The sequence below is a fragment of the Arachis ipaensis genome, chromosome B4 (genome assembly GCF_059453495.1).
Source record: "Arachis ipaensis isolate K30076 ecotype BB chromosome B4, ASM5945349v1, whole genome shotgun sequence".
In the NCBI taxonomy this organism is placed as follows: domain Eukaryota; kingdom Viridiplantae; phylum Streptophyta; class Magnoliopsida; order Fabales; family Fabaceae; genus Arachis; species Arachis ipaensis.
In genome coordinates, this window is record NC_142439.1 from 24,547,255 (window position 1) to 24,564,706 (window position 17,452).

Sequence of the window (17,452 nt, forward strand, 5' to 3'; positions counted from 1 at the left end):
ATTCAGTACACTTCAGAAAAACAGCAAGCAGTAACCAATTTAGAAAAATTATATAAAATCCATCTTTGGTTAGATTCTCCTAAATTTTAGTGTGGTTGAACTACTAAATTTACCCATCTTTCACCCAGTTTAAGTCTCAGAGCATTTTCACTTCTCTGAAAAAAGTTATGCCTCTCGAAATATGGTTTTATTTGTTTTAAGAAAAGGGTGTTGTCACAACAGTGAACAGCCTTGCTTCCAGAAGGCATAACTTTTTCTACAAAATTTGAATTATTATGAAATTTGGACATAATAAAATACTAGACATACTAATATTTTACTCTTTTTTGGTTTTACCTCCAAAGAGTGTAGTTTTGAAGTTGTTGTTCTAGTATTCGGACAGCATTGTTCTGCAGAAAACGACCATTTTCTAAAAATCATATCTCCCAAACCACATATCGAAAAATTCTAAAATTTTAGAAGAACAAACTAGACATCTCAAGGTTTTATAAAAAAAATAATTTTACTCATTTTGGGTGGCTAGATTACTCCCAATTTTGTTCACAAAGTGCTGTCCAAAACTGCATAATTCTGCAACATGTAACCTCGGGTTTTGAGAGGTCAAAAACCGATTCCTATCTTTTCACTCACTCTAACTTTGCATTCTAACTTTCTTTTACCTATTGTGACTTATTGGAAATATTAGCCTCAAGTATTCAGGATTAATAAATCACAATTTTTTTGTCACTTTTCACATTTAAGCATACTCATAAAATCAACAATTTCTGCATTACTCAACATAGCAATCCAACCACAAATCACTCAAAAAATTCACATATATTTTCATTAATTTACTGCATCATATATAACAAATAGTCCAACATCATCTCAAGTAATTATTAGTATGTATCATCAATTAATTCAATCATGAAACTTGGCTTTTAGCCTTTCAACAAATTTTGCACTCTAACAAATAGAATTTTCAGCATCATGCATCATCATTAAATAAATCACATAGAGCATCATTCAATTAGTCAAAACTTTAATTCTAACATCCTAATCCTTACCTCTTTTTTGTTAATTTTCAACAAAATTCTGACAACACTTTAATCAAATTTACATGATCTACCATTGCAACAGAGACGTTGTTACTAACAACAAAGAACAACGTCTAGAAGATTGTAACATGTCAATAGAGATTCAGATCAAGCAAATCGATCAATATTCAAATCAATCTTAAACTTTAACTTCATTAACAGTTTCTAAGTATTTTGAATGCATATCACTTACTTATAAAGGTAGTGACAAAGACTGGGCGAGCAGAGAGCAGAGCAGCAATGGCGGTGAGAGGTGACTTGCAGCGACTGAGAATTTCTAAAACTCCCAAAATAAAAAATCCTAAAATCAGAATTATACTTAGGTTGAATTATAATTCTCGTTTTTATAAAGTTTGTCTTAATTCCCATACGAACTTTCTAGTATAAGCCTCATACTTCGATTCTTTTCTCCTCTTCAATTCTAATCATTTCTAAATATGTTATTCTCTAATATTATAGCTAATTTCTATTAGTTAATTTTATATTCCTTGACAAACCATGAGGATTACGAACGACCACGACGAATCTAGTCGTGATCTTGAGCGACGGTGAGACGGATGGCGGCGCAATGGAGGCTAGGGTGTTCAGAACCTTTCAAGGAAGAGCTGCGAGATGGATGGACGGCGGCAGAAGTGCGACTAAGGACGGCGAGCATATGAGTGAGTTGACGAACAGACGAGTGAGATGACGAAGATTTTACGTGCTTGCGATTGGGGAGAACGAAGAGGCGCACGACGATGGAGGCCACGGCGACGGGGAGATTGGAGAAACGGCTAGGGTTTTGTTATTTGGTGCTTTGGTAGAGGACTCCGGAGAAGGAATGAGAGTGAGTGAAGGGCTTTGATGTTGAAAAGGAAAAAAAATTCACTAAGTATCTTATGTGACTATGTGTATTTGGCGTTCTTACATTAAGAAACGGTTTTGAAGCACACCCAAAACATAATAAATACGTTACTTTTTAAAAGCACTTTCTTTGGTGAAAAAAGTGTACCCATAGTTATTAAGATAAGGCTACGCTTTATAAGTGATCTTTATAATATCTAAGGAGACACTTTTCAAGTGATGCCACAACTGTATTTTCTATTCTCCTATAAAATGGTAACACGCAGAAAAACGTAGCCTATTCTATAAATAGGCTACGCTTTTCAAATGTAGCTTAAAAAAGTGTGGCTGAATGCGTGATTTTCTTATAGTGATGAGTTTAGTAAATGAGATTCGTTCAATTGCATTAAAGTTGTCACAGGTTTTTTTCTTGCCTCTTGTTAGTTTGGTTGAATTAAGAATTAGGTTTTAATTAATTTGAATAATGAGTTTTACTTATTCTTTCAAATTAGTTTTCGAATTAGTTTCAGCCTATCAATGTAATAAGTTATCTTTTTTATTAGGACGATGCTATTTTCTCTAAGTTCAATTGAGATTTCCTTCTTTTAATTTGTCTGTCTGTGCAATAATATTCTAGGTTGGTTTTCTATCTCTGAAAATAATGAATTGTTTATATTTTATGTTGGACTTAATTTTTCTAAGATAGAGTTTTAGGATGAAAGTGGGAGAAGGACGCGCAGTGGCACCTTCTCGAAACCCTTGTTTGCTGGAAAATTGTAGAGTTATAAAAGATGGTGTACTAGAATGGTTAGGAATTGAAGCGTCTCCTCACCATGCACTTGGTCTCGTCGTTGCTGGTTCTTACTTTCAATGCACCGTCGCTAGTCTGCACCTTCATTGGTCCTTGCCCTCGTTGGGTCTTCTCTTCGCATTACCGTCTCAGATTCTCGCCCTCACAAAGTCGTAACTCGCTATTGTAGGATTTGTTTTCCCTCTAAAGTCACGTACTCATGTCATCAAATTTGTTGAATCATGGACCTGATTTATCATTTTTGGAATAGCTTGCAAATTTATCATATTTATTTGATTTTCTTGACTTAGATTATAGTTTCTGATGTGGCGGGGTGGTTGACTAATAATGATAGTAATACAATGGGTTAACTAATAATGATAGAAATATAATAGGTTAATTACCAATTTGGTATTTAAAAAATTCAGTCATTGACAAAAAGATCTTTAAAATATGTTATGGATAAAATAATGAGTAATACCCTAAATAGGTCCCCAAAGATTTGGCGCTCCGATAGATTTGTCCCCCAAAAAAATTAACTAGGTCTCGGGTCCCTAAAATTACTAGATATATGCCATATAGATTCCCAATCCAAGTTGAACCGGTTAATACGACACTCTCTCTCCAACGTGAAGGTTGTAGGTGTGACATGTTAGGTAAAGCAACATATATCATGTTCAGGACAGATTAGTCCCTGGACACATAGCTAAAACGACGTCGTTTTGGGACAATGTTAAACGACGCCATTTTGAGGGGACAAATTCGTCCCCCCCCCCCCTTTATTCCTTGGTTCTCGAAACTTTGACATTCTAAAGTCAAATAGGTCCCCTAAAATTTTTGTTATAAATAAAAAAGGTCCCTGTATTTAAGTAGGTACCTTGTATAAAAAAACGTATCATCTCTCTTTTTCTTTGTAAAATTACAAGTATCCCAAACCCTCACCTAGATTTTACGACCTAACTTTTCATATTCTTCACCCCATTAACGTTTTATCCAAGTTTGTAATGGTACTTTGACAGTGTGTACAGCGACTGCTTGGTGGTGGTGTGTCATGCGTATCGTCATTATTCGAGATAAGTTAAGTTAGTTTTTGTTGTATTAAATTGGCAGTAAAGAGTGAAATATGATGAACGTGCATGTGATGTATGTTTAGGGTAGATCAAAGACAGTTTATTGTAGGTGTAGCTTAAGTGAGAGTTGTGAAGTGGTTACGGATAAATATTTGATGATAACAAAAATAATGTAGGTATTTGAATTTTTTATTCTATTATGATGTTGTTGTATGGTGTTGATTGCTTGGTTAACTTGTGATAGAGTTTTATTTTTTAGTATTTAGATAAGTAAAGATATAGTACTTGTATTTCACTGTGGTGAAAATTTTGTTAGAGATAACAAAGGGGTACTTGTGTACGTTAATGGAGAAGTCAAAAAAATTCTCCCAATGGACATTGACTTGATCTATTTCTTTGACTTATAGAAATTTTTCTTGGACTTGGGTTACCATGACCACAAGGCAATGTATTAGTATAATCCCACTTCTACTAATTTGGAATCTGGTATTCACCCAATTAATGAAGATAAAGAGATCAAAGTTCTGCAAAAGAACAAGATGCTAAATGAGGATGCTGACGAATTCTAATTGTTTGACTATAATTATACTTGATATTTGTCATTTCACGTGCTTAGGGACTGCATATTTTGACATATTTTGGATAATTTTATCATGATTTGATTCTAATTATGGTTCTAGTTGCTTATTTCGAGGATACCAATTTGACATATATACTATAAATTTAGGAACTTTTTTTACTTATAACAAAAATTTTAGGGGACCTATTTGACTTTAGAGTTTAGAACGTCGAAGTTTTGAGAACCAGGGAATAAAGGTGGGGACGAATCTGTCCCCTCAAAACGGTGTCGTTTGGCGTTGTCCCAAAACGACATCGTTTTAGCCACGTGTCCAAGGACTAATTTATCCTAAGTGTGACATGTGTTACTTTACTTGATACGTCACACCTACAACCTCCACATAGGAGAGAGAGTATCGTGTTAATCGGTTCAACCTAGCTTGAGGACCTATATAGCATATATCTAATAATTTTGGAGACCCGAAACCTAGTTAATTTTTCGGGGGACAAATCTGTCGGATCGCCAAATCTTTGAGAATCTATTTGGAGTATTACTCTAAAATAATTCATAAATAATTTGAAAATGCAACCAAACTAATCAATAAATATTATTTTTTTTGTAAGTAATAAAAAAAATTTTCGTATTTAACAAATAAATTTTTTATTTAATTTGAATTTTTGTGGCAACATATGTTTGAATGAATATTTAGAAAGTACATAAAAAAAATTAAAATAAAATTTGATTTTTATATTTTTTAATTTTTTAAGAAAATATGATCATTTACAAAAAAATAATAAAAATTCACTTGAGATAAAATTAATAAATTTTAAGGATAAAAAATTTTATTTTTTAATAATGATCGAAAAAATTTACATCAAAATATGATCTCTAAAATTTTTTTTAGAATATATGTTTAATATTTTTTTATTTTATTTTTAAATTTTTTATATACTTATTTACCATTAATATATCTTAATATACATTTTTATCTATGATATAAATTTTCAAATATCAATTTAATAATTTATTTTAATATAATTTATGATGCGGTCCCTATTAAATTCATGGTGCGGTCCCTATTTAATCAATTTTTATTAGATATTTAATTTATGGTGCAGTCCCTGTCCCTATGGCTGCGTTTGTTTCTGATAACAGGATAGGATAAGACATTAAAAATAGGACAGGACAAGATATTGATGGACAAAGACACAAAATTTTAGGTTTTTATATTTTATTTGGTAATAAACTAGAACAAATTGTGAAAATCTAATTTATTCTCTTTTTTTTCATTCAAAAAATTTGAGATGAAAAATATAATAATAAAAAAATATAATTATGAAAAATTAATAAAAATAATAAAAAAAGAATAAAAAATAAGTTGTGTCCCTTGTTAGTGTCCCCGTGTCCTTCCTGTCAGGATGGACACAAAATATACTAATTCAGTGTCTCTGGACACACTGTCTCTGTCCATATTTCCTCTGTCAAACATAATTTTGTGTCTCTATATTCATGTTTCAGTGTCCTGTCTCTGTAAACAAACGCAGCCTATTTGATTTATGTTTCGTCCTTTTATTTTGGTTGTCTTGTAATTTATGATATAAAGACACTGATACAAATATAAAATATAACACCATATAAAATATATGAATACATACATTTTAAATTTTTATAAGATATAAAGATACGATCTAGTATAAAATAAAAATTATTTTTATATAAATTATAATAATATTTTAATATTTTATTAATATTAAAATATAACTTAATTTTTTAATTATTTTAGTATCTTTTTTAATTATATAAAATATATTTAAAATATTTTTTGTTTTAGTATATAATAATATATATTATTTTTGAACTCATTTTAAAATGTATGTTAAGAATTGAGTTAGACATATTAATATGTGATGGTATTTAGATGTGTTTAAATATGTCCAAAATTTTTATTTATTTTTTATTAAGACACAATTAAATACAAAAAATACATATGTCGAATGAGAATTGATGAATATTATGTCCAAAATATATTCAACATGTACGTGAATACAGTAACTAAACAAAATATCCTACTTCATAACTTATAACATTTAGTGATACTTACGGTCTACTGTCCAAGACAATATAAACAAGGAAAAAGCGAGTGAGAATAATGTACTTTTTTTTATATTATTTATTCATATAATAATGTTAGAAAAATAATTAAAAATTTATTCAAATAATTTAAATTTATTTTATTTAATATTTAATAATTAATAAATATTAAATGAGATAAATTTAAGTTATTTAAACTTATTTTTTTATTGTGTTTCAAATATTATTGGTCGTCGAATTATCTTCTTACGCCCTATTAAGTGATGCCATCAACTTGCACGGTCAAATATTAATAATGATATTAAAATAATTTAAATGATGCCACCAACTTGCACGGTCAAAAATTAATAATGATAGTAATATAATTTAAATGATGCCACCAACTTGCACGGTCAAAAATTAATAATGATAGTAATATAATTTAGTAAATTTACTATTTCCAAAGAAAAATAGTTCATAATCAGTTCCACCACGGCACTGGTACAATAAAAAATTAATAATGATAATAATAAGATAAATTGTAGAATACTTTATGTTTAAATATTGTGAAAATTAAAATAATATTTTTAAAATATTATAATAACTGTAATTACTACAAACAATAGTATAGCGATACTAAAATGCACCTATTAATAATATGTGCTCAACAGATTTGTTCCTATATAAGCTCAATGGATTTATTCCTACTAGCGGTTCAACAGTCGTGCCTGTTTAGCCGTTTTTCTATTATTTTTAAAAAATTAATTTTTTATATTTTTATTTTTAAAATTTTAAATTTAATAAAATTATTTAAATATTAAAAATAAAAATAATTTTTAAAATTATTTAGCTTTTAAAATATATAAGATTTATAAATTTAAATTAAATAAAAAATAAAAAAAATTATTATGTTATTATTATGTGTAAAAAAAACAAAATAAAAATTAAAAAATATTATTTATAAATAAATTATTTATAAATATTATTAGGTTTATTTATTTATTTTTAATAGTATTTAATTTGAATCAGAATTAAAAAATTATATTTAAAGTATTTTTTATTTTTATACATAATTCTAATGGAGAGAAAATATGTTTTTTAAGTTTATTATTCAATTTTAAAATTATCTTTAATTTTATTATTTTTTTTAATTGTTAATTTATATTTTTATTATTATCTCAACGCTACTGTGATATTGTATGGTTCTCATTTTTTGTTTTTTTTTTCTTTCATCTTCTCTTCACCCATAGTAATTAATTATCAGCAAGTATCATTATCACAATTTTTTTATTTTGTCTATCACTTTACTTTATAACAAACTATTCTGTCAACTTTTTTGAGTTGTTGAAGTTTTGTTAAAAGAATTATTTTTGTGTTTTTTGAATATCCAAATGTATAAAAATTATAATTTTTTTCTTGATGTGCGTGTTAGTTGTCTTATTTTATTCGATTAAGAAGGAATTTAAGACAAAAAACATTCAAAATTTTTACTATATTATCAAATTTTGATGTCAATAATTCTAAAAAATAATATCAAAATATATTATTTTTAACTAAATAATAAAAAAAATAAAAATACATCTTTGTAAGTTTTTTATTTAATAATTACAAATTGAATCGCAGTTTAATATAATACCTTGGACATTGTTATCCGCATTTGACTACTATTATATAAGCGTCATGTTTATTTTATTGTGCACATTAATTAAACTGTACTTTATTAATTCATTTTGTATGTTTTAAAATAATGTCATCGTATTATAAATGTGAGATGAATTTATCATTTGAATATTATCGCTAAAAAATAGTTACTTAAAGTGAAACTCTACCTGCCAAGAAGCAATAGCTCAAATGGCATAGTCTCTCCATACTCAATTAAGATGTTGCGAATTCGAATTTCCCTATCTTCGCTAAAAAAAAGTAAAACTCTACACAGAGAGAAATAGAAAAATTTTGTAATTAATTAAAAAATTTCATTTCTCTTTTTCTCTCTCTTACTCTCTCTCTCTCCAAACTCAATTTTGTTATGAAATTTTTTTTTTAGGTAAAAATATTTTTAATTAACTTCCTATATAATAAGTATCATTTAAATTATCTAATGCATAAGATGTCACATCTTTTTATTTATCCTAAAAATTAAAGTTAATTTTTATTATTTTTTTACTTTCTTTTGGTTTTCTAAATTAGCCTATATATTATCAACTTATTTCTATTATTTATGCAATAATTTTTTTCTAGTAGTTATTTATTAATAAATATTAAATTATCCAAATTCAGATCTATTTTCTTAAACCACTTTTTAATTATATGGTTTGAATCGTTTGAACAGGAGTTCTTTAAACTTTAAAAAATTTTCAAAGTAAAATAAAAAATATAATAAAATAAATTAGAATGCCTAATAAAATAAAATAATTCAAAAAATAAAAGATATATAAAAAACTAATAAATTGAAACTTACATGTCTCATGAGATTAAAAAAAAAAGAAAATAATAATGAAGATTAAACTAATAAAAAATATATATTCAGATATTTATTGAATTATCAAATTATTTAAAAAATTAAAATTAATTAACAAATTTCTTATCTTGTCACATTTTAATATTATATATATAGAATTTGTTCACTCTATTATTGGTATGGACATATTTTTTTGTGTCCTTTATATGACAAATCTAGTACTCTAAATAATTAATCGTTTAGAAAATTAGCATACTAATATTTTAAAAAATACTTGATTGGTGTGATTTTCTTGCATGCTTCATATACCAATTAAATAACTTAGCCAATATTCTAAACAAATAATATTATAAAAGACAAAATTAATAAACTTTTTTGTAATATAAGTTATTTATTTTAATTTAATTTAAAAATATTTATGTACTCAAATTTCAAATACAATATTCTACATAATCAAATATTTTAGAAAATTAAAAAAAAAATTATCCCATACAAAGCAATTTAAAAGGAAGAATGTTAAAAAAATATTTATAAAATTTTTTCATCCCATCATTGACAGATAGTTAAACACAGACATGTCAAAAAAATAAATAAAATATACATATAAAATGTAAAGAAACTGCTTTCTTGTTAAATCAAATTAATGAGAGAAAAAGACATAACGCTATTTGTCTATGTGAAAATTTGGAGACAAATTAAAAAAATGACTAAAAATATAAATCGAGTGAGTAAATTGAAAAAAGAAAATGAAAATTTGTAAACGCAGTGTAGAGAGACAAAGGAAAAGGATGGATGCAATTCAATTGAGAGTGTTAAAGAAAGGAGAAGAAAAACATCAAAAAAATATAAAAATGATAAAATTTTTTAAGAAACTACAACAAAAATTCTAATAAAATAATTAGAGTGAAGCTTGATCAGAGTACAATGTACTAAGAACAAAATGGCACAAACTAAAATTAAGATAAAATTAAACAAAATAAAATTTAAATGAATATCTCAAAATATAATAAAATTTACCAAAAATTACTTATCACTACTGATGATGATGATCGAACACTTTTTTCCATCATAAATGATTCTTTTCTTCTTTTTATACATGGTTCGAAAACCAACCTTTGTCATAGTCATAGTCTATTTTAAGAAGTTGTTTAAAGAGTTATTTAAAAGGTGAAAATGTTAGAGTTGAGTAGAATAAGTAAAGAAAATTAGAGAAATGAAAAAAAAAAAGATTATTTAAGTGGAGGATTGAGGAAGAAGTTACGCGTGAATTTTTTTATATCTGGTAGTGAAATGCATAACTGCAAAGTTAGTTTTGGATTATGTTGGCACTTGGCAGGGTTAAAATAGGAAAGAAAATTGGATACTAAACTCCAAGTATTCGCATTATAGAAGTACTAGCGGCTCAACAGGCACTACCGTACCTGTTCAGCCGCTTTTCTATTGTTCTGAAGAAATTAATTTTATTTTTAAAATATATTATTCGTTCTTTACGTTAATTAGATGATCTTTTTGTAATTTTAATATTGACGTGATCTTATTTATATTATATTTTAGTATCGGTGTTAATATATCATTTACCTTTTAAATTTGTTAGATAAATATTTTTCTCATCATTTTAAAATTAACGTAGCATTTTATATATGATATTTTGTTGAGAGTAAAATTATTATAAAAAAACCTTTATTAAGATGCTAAATTATAAAAGCACACAACAAAGATATATGTATATATTATCAGAAAAAAAGGTATAGTTCAAGAAATAACGGCAAAAATATTATCCTAATTTAAAAAGAGTATATCTATAAACTCAAATGCATGTTAGTTATTCAGGAAAAAAAGAGTATATCTATAAAACCAATTTTAGAGAAAAATATTATAAGTTTTAAAGTTTAAATTCAGGAACACATAATGATCAATCGTGTGGCTACTAAATTGAATAATTACCTGTATTATTCTCTCCTATGTGCAAAGCATCTTGTAAGCCTTGATACAGTTCAACTCGAAGTTCCTTTTGTCTTTGTCGAACCCATCTTAACTTGCCTATTTCCATTTTCACATAGTTGTCAACAACATATTGTTGAAGAAGTCGCCCCGCTTGCAAAACTGTTGAGTGATCATTGGGGCGGATCTACGAATATCGAGGATTATAGAAAATTGTTAGAAATTATAAAATGATGTATTGGTACAAACTATCATCTACAGAATTCTATAAATGATATAGCAAATATAGGAGTTTGTACCTGGAGCATATAGCTATAATATGTCCGGCATGATACTTTGTTTCCACGTTGAGTTTGAGTATTTATATCCCATCCATGGGTTCCAAATGGAAAAAGAAGAGGATATTGTAATGGATCATAATACCCAACAAACTCCTGAATCCTTCTGAGGTTACCAGTATGAGTTTGAACCTTGATATCTCGTCTGCGCACCATTGTTTCAATGTCATCACCGACTATTATGGCTACTACTTGTGAAGCAGTTGGGAGACTGTATTGTGGTTGATTAGCAGGTCGCTCTCTGATCACCAAACTACACTCTTGGACATTTAGTCATTGTGCAAGCTGGCGGAATACATGGATAAAAGGATTATATCGGTGCAATAATTGTTGTAGCTTCAAAACCAAACTTTCATGCAGTTGGGTGTTCTCCAGCATCCTATTTTGTAACTCGTGCTCAGTATCATATATATACAGTTGCAAGAAGCGTGGCCGCGCCCCTTGATCGGGATGAAATCCTCCTATACTGTGGTACATTGATCCTTGAGCACGAAATGTATATATACCATGACTTGCTGTAGTTAATTGTTCGTCTATGTGTACACCACAGAAAGTGAATGAAAAACATGATTGTAACCACGAATGTGTTTCCTGAAATGGTTCCCTTCCGCAGAAGGGTCTAAGAAGATTTCAAGTAATTCCCGAGGAGCATTTACTTGGGGTAAAGAGACTTTTCTTCCATTGCAACACATGTCAAATGTTTCATGGTGAAACAGACGTGCATTACAGTGTGTACATGTCCTTGTAGGAGATAGTGTAGTTTGAAGCACTGTTGTATTCTCTTGAAACTTTCGAGCACAATTGTGGGATTTTCGGACATGGTGTCTAATTTCTGCACTCGCATAGGAATATTAAAATATTATGTTATAGATTTCTTTTCCTACATGTGCCAATAATTGTTGGTTAGGTACTCGGGTAGAATTCATTAATTATTTCATATTATTTTAGATAGTGAAATTAAGAGTGAACAAAGAATATGTATACAACTTCTCAATTGAGGTGTGTTTTTTGAAAAATAAACATAATTTTTTAAGATGTAGTGCCTTTTTCTAGATTTTTCTGTTGCATAAGCTCATATAAGATTATCAAAGTTTGTAGTTCTAGGTAATATATGAGGTTAAATATATATATTTAATAGAATAAATTTTTATTCTGAGTTATACTGAAATATACAAAGAATATTTTTAAATTGATATGATTCTATTGTGTTTTTGTTTGCTTTTCAATTTTATGAAAGTTTTGAATGTCGCCCAGTAATTTGTAATAATTTTAATTTTATTTTTTTAAATTATTATGATAAATTAACGGTACAGTGAAAATTTTGTCCATTAAAATTACATAAAAAATTTTTATGGTTTACATGCATGGTGTACTTTTATTTTGTTATTTCAGTTGGTGTTTATGTTAATAATATTTTCTATATTATAAAATTTTAATTTAATAATCTTGTTATCATCAAGAGTTTATTCCGTAGTTACGGTAATGATGTTAAAATTTATTTTCCATCACTAAATAATATTTTGTGTCTCATGGTTTTTGCTATTGTATAACAGTTGTAGTAGCATTTTTTTAGTTAGTACTTATATTAGTGATTCATTAAAAAAATTTTTGTAGGTCATAAGAATGTAAACACCATTATCTATGTTTTTAATTTGAGGTCTACATTATTTAGTTACTTATTGTCTTGTAACTTTTAATATAATATTTAGTTTTTTTATTTTAAGAAATTAGATACATTGTGCCATTAGTAAATTTTATCATTTATTAAATGCTTAATTTGTTAATAACTTTATAATAAAAAGGACCCATATAATTTGTACAGTTTATTTTTAAATACATGAGATAGGACATCAATATTTTTGTAGTATCTATTAATTGTTGTTTTTGTGTTTAATTTTTTTTGTTCAGATTTTTTTTATTTAATTTTAAAAGATATATGGTGTTACGAAGATTTTATTATAAAGTTATTCTTATTATTATTAGTTTCATGAATGCTTCAACTATTTTAAATGTTTTATTTGTTAAGTATTTATTTTAAATTTTTTTATTAAATGAAAAATTAATCAACTGTTAAGTATTTATTTATAAACAACAGTTGATTATTTTGATAATTTTTTATATAATTGTATTTTTATATTAAATGATTATTATACGATGATGATAAAATATTAAAAATATAAATAGAGTACTCGCCATTCATATTTGCATGGCTTCTAGTATTGTTTGTAGTTGGTTCATAAGAAGCAATTGGTTGGGGAATTGAATTAGTAATGGTGTCTCGACGTACACCTATATTTAAAAAATTTACAATTTTTAAATGTTATATACTTTTTTGAAAAAATATAAAATTAGCGCTTAACAATAAAATAAAGTGTGTTAATTAAGTTGGTTAATTTTGTTAATATTCTACGTTAAGAAGATTTAATGTACAGACAAAATAACTTATATCGATGTATTTACATGTTTAAAGCATATGAAGATACTAACCAGGTGATCTATTACTTGGACCAGTTCCGTTATCATGTATTTCTGTACCTATATTTTTAAAGAGCAATATAGAAAAATAAACATAAATTAAACTAATAAGAGAATAATTAATTATAATATATTATATTAGTTAATTTTGATTTCGTGAAACAAAATATCGGTAACTTTAAATATTTTAGAATTAATAAAAAATTTGTGCTTAGCAATAAAATAAAGTGTGTTAATTAAGTTGGTTAATTTTGTTAATATTCTACGTTATGAAGATTTAATGTGCAGACAAAATAACTTATATCAATGTGTTTACATGTTTAAAGCATATAAAGATACTAACCAGGGGATCTATTATTTGGACCAGCTCCGTTACCATGTATTTCCGTACCTATATTTTTAAAGAGCAATATAGAAAATAAGCATAAATTAAACTCAGAAGTCTATAATTAGTTATCATAATATTAGTTAATTTTGATTGCGTGAAACAAAATATCGGTAATTTTAATTAGGTTAAAATTGATTTATGTTTCTTTATTATAATACAAATAATTTTTTCTATACTTCTATTATAATTTTTTTTATGGTGTTTTTTTTCAAAGGTTTGAATCTCGTCCATTAATGTTTTAATGTTTGAGATATTTTAATTTATTTTTTTAATTTATTACCATAAATTGATGATACGATGAGTATTTTTTAATGTATTGTTGTTTTTTGTGTTTACGTTAATAATAAAAGGAATTAATCTTTATTTATGCCGTACTTTTTTAAATCTTAAGGGATAAAAAATAATAACTCTTGTAATTTTTTTAACTGTTATATTATAGTTCATTATATTATATATTAGTACAGAATTGATTAATGAGTACACTTTTAAATATAATTTTTTTAAAAATAAATATTGGACATCAAAAATATGTAAACCATGTGTTGTAGATTTAATTATTCCAATGACTTTAATTAATAACTATTGTCCCATTAAAATAATTATTAATAAAATAATTATATTTTATATATTACCAGTTATTGTACTATAATAATATATTGATCACTTATATACTATTGTATTATGAGCTATTATGTATAAAAAATAATAAATAATTTATATTTTGTTGACGTAATTTTATTTACATCATTATATTATGATTATAGTATAACGTTATTTATATTAATTATTTATATTTTAATAATTTTTAAAAATATCATGAAAAATTAAAGATAAAAATATTATTAATATATTTTAATTTTAAAATATATATCATGTATCCGGAGTACGTAGTGTCAGTTTTCTTTATTAGAAGTGGTTTAGTTTTAAAATCTGTCGTAGGTAAACTCATTTTTTTTAACAAAAAAGAAATAGGGACTAAAGAGGAAAACTCATTTTTTTAACAAAAAAGAAACAGGGACAAAAGAGAAAAAAAAGAACTGGATACTAAACCTGTGTATCCCCATTATATATTGGTATTTGTTGACGTAATTTTATTTATATGATTATTATAATTATAGTATAACGTTATTTATATTAATTATTTATTTTTTAATAATTTAAAAAAATATTATGAAAATAAAAGAAAAAATATAATTAATAAATTTTATTTTAAAATATTATCATGTATCCTGAGTACGTAGTGTCATTTTTTTTATTAGAAGTGGTTCAGTTTTAAATTCTGTCGTAGGTAAACCCATTTTTTTAATAAAAAATAAACAGGGACAAAAGAAGAAAAAAAGGATTGGATACTAAACCTGTGTATCCCCATTATATATTGGTATTTGTTGATGTATTTTTATGTATATAATTATTATGATTATAGTATAATGTTATTTATATTAATTATTTATATTTTAATAATTTAAAAAAAATATTATGAAAAATTAAAGAAAAAAATATAATTAATAAATTTAATTTTAAAATATTATCATGTATCCTGAGTACGTAGTGTCAGTTTTCTGCTTTAGAAGTGATTCAGTTTTTAAGTTCTGTCGTGGGTAAACCCATTTTTTTTAATAAAAAAGAAACAGGGACAAAAGAGAAAAAAAAAAAAGAATGGGATACTAAACATGTGTATTCCTATTATATATTGGTATAGATAGCTCTTGTAATTTTTTTAACCATTATATTTGTATATAAGTAATATCCTAATTTTATTTTTAATTTTTTAGAAATATATATCATTACCAAAGCTCTAAAATGTGAGAACATAAATTTAAAAAAATTAAATTAAAGTGTTGTTAAAAAATTTAATGTTATATTGATTCATTACTTTAATATATAAATTTTATTTTTGATTATAAAATCATTATCATAAACTTTAATATAAGAGTACTTTTTTTCGTTAGTCTTACATGACATTATTTTTTATTCTTTTTTAATATAAATACGTAAATATTATATATTACGTTATATATTATATGGTAAGATAAAAATGAAATATATTAAAAAAATATTATTATTTTTTTGACCATTTATTTTTTTTAAAATTATTTCCAAGGATGAATGATGTTTGAAAAAGTTGAATACCAAATTTTTAATGTTAACTTTATAACTTCATATATGATTGATGTGTTGTTTGATTAAAAAAGATACTATAATGTATGTATAATTTCGTGATATATATTTTAGATACTAAACTATGTATAATAATATTAATTTGATTAATTTTGTGTATGTTATTTTGTTTTCAGTTATCTGTGGCAGTTCTAGTGTCATGTGTTTCCATTCCTGTATTTTTGAAAAGTAAAATATAATTAGTAAGAACTAATTCAATTCATAACAAAAAAAATTAAATTTAGTTATCGTGTTACCTACTTACCTATAACAAATTGTTGATAGGTGGTAGTTCTGGCCATTTGTCTAATTGTAGTCAATCTGTCAACCCCTATGTTTGTAGTTAATTGGGTACCTCCACCAGTGTTTGGAATTGGAGTTGTATCAGTTGGTATGGCAATTTGTTTTCCTGGTCGAATCATCTCCCGATAACTTGCACGTCTTCTAGCTAGGTATCGTTGTCTTTGTTCTTCGGTCAAATTCTGTCTTCTTCGCCTAGCATAATCTGTCCAAGTGGGTCGACGTTGACGTGGCTGTTGATTTCGTGAAGTTTCCATCTCTATTTGTCAGAAAGATAACAATACTATGCAGAGAAAAAAATTTGCGATACCAAGATTGAAAAGGAAAGAGTAATTTAAAGTGGAACAGTGAGTTAGTTTTTAAAGTGAGTACGTAGTAGTAGCAGTTTTTTTTTAAGTTTTAAAATATGTCGTGTGTTGATGATGAAGCAGTTTAGTTTGATACCGTGGTGGGATAAATTTTTTCCTTGATAATAAAAAAATAATAAACATAGAGGAAGTAGTTACAGTTTATTATATTTTTTTGAATTCAACATTTATAAAAAGAAACAACGGTAAAATAGTAAGAAAAAATTGGATACCAAATTTTTTTATTCTAATTATACATTGTTAGATGTAATTTTTTTTAAAAAATAAATATATTGGACAAAAAAAATATGTAAACCATATGGTGTAGATTTAATTAATTAATAAAATAAATATATTTTATATACTATTAGTTATTGTACTATAATGATATATTGATCACTTAAAGATAAAAATAAAATTAATAATTATTTATGAATCTTGAGTACGTTGTGTCAGTTTTTTTATTAGAAACGGTTCAGTTAGGAGTGGTTTAGTTTTTTAGTTTTGATATAGGTAAAACTATTTTTTAATAAAAAAGAATAGGAGCAAAGAAGGAAAAAAAATTGGATACCAAACCTGTGTATCCCATTATATATTGGTATTATATATTGTATATTGGTATAAACTTGATTAATGAGTACACTGTTAGATGTAATTTTTA